Source organism: Microplitis mediator, unplaced genomic scaffold (assembly GCF_029852145.1).
Source record: "Microplitis mediator isolate UGA2020A unplaced genomic scaffold, iyMicMedi2.1 ctg00000143.1, whole genome shotgun sequence".
Classification (NCBI taxonomy): Eukaryota; Metazoa; Arthropoda; class Insecta; order Hymenoptera; family Braconidae; genus Microplitis; species Microplitis mediator.
Window position 1 is genome coordinate 27501 of NW_026643296.1, and position 4381 is coordinate 31881.

At 36.6% G+C, this 4381-nt stretch overlaps 3 non-coding genes across 3 annotated transcripts in view; all 3 read right to left on the reverse strand.

The window, feature by feature from the left end:
- The window catches only part of LOC130678111 (large subunit ribosomal RNA), a 3917-nt gene extending 3650 nt beyond the window's left edge, over nucleotides 1-267 (reverse strand). Inside the window, exon 1 of the ribosomal RNA XR_008991762.1 lies at nucleotides 1-267. This exon is cut by the window's left edge and continues 3650 nt beyond it. This is a non-coding gene — a ribosomal RNA (large subunit ribosomal RNA).
- A 232-nt stretch (nucleotides 268-499) lies between these two features.
- Nucleotides 500-653, reverse strand: LOC130678114 (5.8S ribosomal RNA). The gene has a single exon (XR_008991765.1). It is a non-coding gene; the product is annotated as a 5.8S ribosomal RNA (ribosomal RNA).
- Nucleotides 654-1064: 411 nt separating this feature from the next.
- On the reverse strand, nucleotides 1065-2974 carry LOC130678109 (small subunit ribosomal RNA). The gene has a single exon (XR_008991760.1). It is a non-coding gene; the product is annotated as a small subunit ribosomal RNA (ribosomal RNA).
- Nucleotides 2975-4381: the final 1407 nt, after the last annotated feature.

Genomic DNA, 4381 nt, shown 5'->3' on the forward strand with positions numbered 1-4381 from the left:
AACCACCCGAAACAATTTCCAGTCACTACGGGCCTGGCACCCTCTATGGGTAAATGGCCCCATTCAAGATGGACTTGGACATGATAATAAATCTCGGGTTAAATGATTCCTCCTAAACACTACATCTCCCAATGGCATAACCATAGGATTTAGTGCTGGGCTAATTCCTGTTCACTCGCCGTTACTAAGGAAATCCTTGTTAGTTTCTTTTCCTCCGCTTATTAATATGCTTAAATTCAGCGGGTAGTCTCACTTAATCTGAGGTCGTCAATTTAAATAAAGAAACAATGAATAAAGTAACAACTGTCTTCGGTTTATATAATTATATAATTCGTAAACTCGAAAATCAGTTATACCGTTTTATAATAATAATTCACTGTTTCAAGTAAAAATAATAATTTCAAACGACATCATTTTGTTTATAATCAAATTGATGATGAACGTTCAATGTATAGTTTATCGCTAGTACATTAAATGTAAGCAGTTTTTATATAATAAACGACCCTCAGCCAAGTGTGGTCCGGGAATAGGATCCGTGGACCGCAATGTGCGTTCGAAGTGTCGATGTTCATGTGTCTGCAATTCACAAGTTGACGCGCAATTAGCTGCGTTCTTCATCGATTTACGAGCCAAGTGATCCACCGTTCAGGATAATCATCTTTTTAGAAAATTTTTATATTTTCTTTTTATTGCTTGTTAACGTAATTTTGATACTTTGACAAAATGTCTTTTACATTAGAAACATATTATCCTATTCTAATGTAAAATTGCCATCTATACATCAGATGTATATGGCAACGAAACTTTGTAAATATAATTCAGTCATGGCGTGTGTTCATTAAAAAACCTCGTCTATACAATATGCACGAAACATTTAAAGTATAGATTAGTATAGGTTACCATGAATATTTAATAGATATAATCAAACACAAAGTTTCTTGAGATACTTTTTATTTTTAAGTATTCCTTCTATTTACTTTTTATATTGCGTGCGTTAACACTTTTTAAAGTAATATTTACATGTATATATTACAAATACAAAATTTGTATTGTATAGTATACGTTAATGATCCTTCCGCAGGTTCACCTACGGAAACCTTGTTACGACTTTTACTTCCTCTAAATAATCAAGTTTGGTCATCTTTCCAACAACATCGGCAATGCCGAAACATTGCCGCGCATCAGTCCGAAGACCTCACTAAATCATTCAATCGGTAGTAGCGACGGGCGGTGTGTACAAAGGGCAGGGACGTAATCAACACGAGCTTATGACTCGTGCTTACTGGGAATTCCTCGTTCATGGGGAATAATTGCAAGCCCCAATCCCTAGCACGAAAGAGGTTCAGCGGGTTACCCGGGCCTTTCGGCCAGGGAAGACACGTTGATTCTTTCAGTGTAGCGCGCGTGCGGCCCAGAACATCTAAGGGCATCACAGACCTGTTATTGCTCAATCTCGTGCGGCTAGAAGCCGCCTGTCCCTCTAAGAAGATATTTATTTACGTTGGTAGTAAAAATCACTTGATCCGAAAATCAAGTAAATCTTTCAAGATACCAAAAACGCCTATTTAGCAGGCTAGAGTCTCGTTCGTTATCGGAATTAACCAGACAAATCGCTCCACCAACTAAGAACGGCCATGCACCACCACCCACCGAATCAAGAAAGAGCTATCAATCTGTCAATCCTTCCGGTGTCCGGGCCTGGTGAGGTTTCCCGTGTTGAGTCAAATTAAGCCGCAGGCTCCACTCCTGGTGGTGCCCTTCCGTCAATTCCTTTAAGTTTCAGCTTTGCAACCATACTTCCCCCGGAACCCAAAAGCTTTGGTTTCCCGGAAGCTGCCCGCCGAGTCATCGGAGGAACATCGGCGGATCGCTAGCTGGCATCGTTTATGGTTAGAACTAGGGCGGTATCTGATCGCCTTCGAACCTCTAACTTTCGTTCTTGATTAATGAAAACATTTTTGGCAAATGCTTTCGCTTCTGTTCGTCTTGCGACGATCCAAGAATTTCACCTCTAACGTCGCAATACGAATGCCCCCATCTGTCCCTATTAATCATTACCTCGGTATTCCGAAAACCAACAAAATAGAACCGAGGTCCTATTCTATTATTCCATGCACACAGTATTCAGGCGAAATAAGCCTGCTTTAAGCACTCTAATTTGTTCAAAGTAAACGTACCGGCCTACCTCGACACTCAATTAAGAGCACCGCGATAGGATTAAATTGGACCGCCAAGTTTGACCTCAGCTAAATCCACCGGTAGGACGTTTCATAACATGTCAGTTAACACCGCGAGCGATGAACCAACAGTATGAAACACAGATTCAACTACGAGCTTTTTAACCGCAACAACTTTAATATACGCTATTGGAGCTGGAATTACCGCGGCTGCTGGCACCAGACTTGCCCTCCAATGGATCCTCATTAAAGGATTTAAAGTGTATTCATTCCGATTACGGGGCCTCAAATGAGTCCCGTATCGTTATTTTTCGTCACTACCTCCCCGTGCCGGGAGTGGGTAATTTGCGCGCCTGCTGCCTTCCTTGGATGTGGTAGCCGTTTCTCAGGCTCCCTCTCCGGAATCGAACCCTGATTCCCCGTTACCCGTTACAACCATGGTAGGCGCAGAACCTACCATCGACAGTTGATAAGGCAGACATTTGAAAGATTCGTCGTCGGTACTAGACCATACGATCAGCAGAAAGTTATTCAGAGTCACCAAAAGTAACGATGGACAAGCCACCGATTGGTTTTGATCTAATAAAAGCGTTCCTTCCATCTCTGGTCGGAACTCTGGTTTGCATGTATTAGCTCTAGAATTACCACAGTTATCCAAGTAAATGTGGGTACGATCTAAGGAACCATAACTGATTTAATGAGCCATTCGCGGTTTCACCTTAATACGGCATGTACTGAGACATGCATGGCTTAATCTTTGAGACAAGCATATGACTACTGGCAGGATCAACCAGGGAGCTTCATATTTGTTTTATTTTTATAAAACATTAGAATAACTCCTCTTTCGTTTTATACATACATGATAGTCTTTAAAAAATCCTATCTGTTATTAAAACGGTGCTGTTTGTAAGCATTTGCTTCAATCAACACTTTAAAATTTTTGAATCTACATTATTTATTCACAATATTGAATAATAATTTTATTTTTCAAACATCCTCTCAATTTTATAATAAATACTCTCGCTAGATATTTATATCAAAGCGACTTGGTTTTTAAACACGTAAACGTGGTATGTTATTCTTGCTCGGTAACAAGTAAGTCGATACTCTGTACCATATTTGCACACTTTTTAAAAGATGCACATAATATTATATAAACGCCGTAGCGATTTACCACATAAAGAGTCATTCAGTCATAGACATCGACCCGTGGTAATGTTACGTTAAAAGTATACATACTTGCCGTAGCCAGTATCTGTCAGCTCTTACTCGAGCCGCTTCAACTAACTACTCTTTCATACTAGTACGAGCCGGCGTGAAAAAATATCGGGGTATTCAACTAACTAACGGCTGCCTCGGTCACGGCGGATACTACAATGTCTCCCTGCATCGAAATTACATGTTGATACTTGAAATATTTTTGCATTTATAACACTGGCAGTTTATTATTGTTTTTTTTTTTGTTTTTTCAATTAAGTAAATAAATAATTTTTTTGTTTTAATTATTTGACATTTTTAATTAAAAAATAAAATAATTCTCAAATACATTCTAATAGCATTAATCAATATGTATTATATTTTATGTTTTATCAATATACAATTATTTTTAGTATATTTACTTGAAGAAAAAAAAACATATTTTGAATTCTCTCTTACTTATGATGTTATATACGATAATATTATTGAGAGTTGTTAAACTATAGTAGATCATATTGAATGTTTTTATTTCATATAGATTAATATCCAAAAACAAATTGATAATTATCCCTGATTAAAAAAATGTATTTGACAGGATTAAAAAGGATTAAAATTTTAATACTTTCAAATCCTGCTAAATACTGTAAATCCTTTTTCAAAATTCACGATTAATCATATTAAATACTTTTTAATGCTAAAATAATCGAAAGGAGTAGAAGGATTTGAAAGGATTTAACTAGCATTTGAAATTTCTAGTTCTATTGAATACTTTTTGATCCTGAAATAATGTTTTTATTTCGTTATCTTTTTAGGATATAAAAGGATTCAACCAGTATTTAAAATTTTTAATGCTATCGAATACTCTTTAATCCTAAAATAAAGTTTTTATTTCAATATCTTTTTAGGATATAAAAGGATTCAACTAGCATTTGAAATTTCTAATGCTACCGAATACTTTTTAATCCTGAAATAATTTTTTTATTTCATAACCTTTTTAGGATATAGAA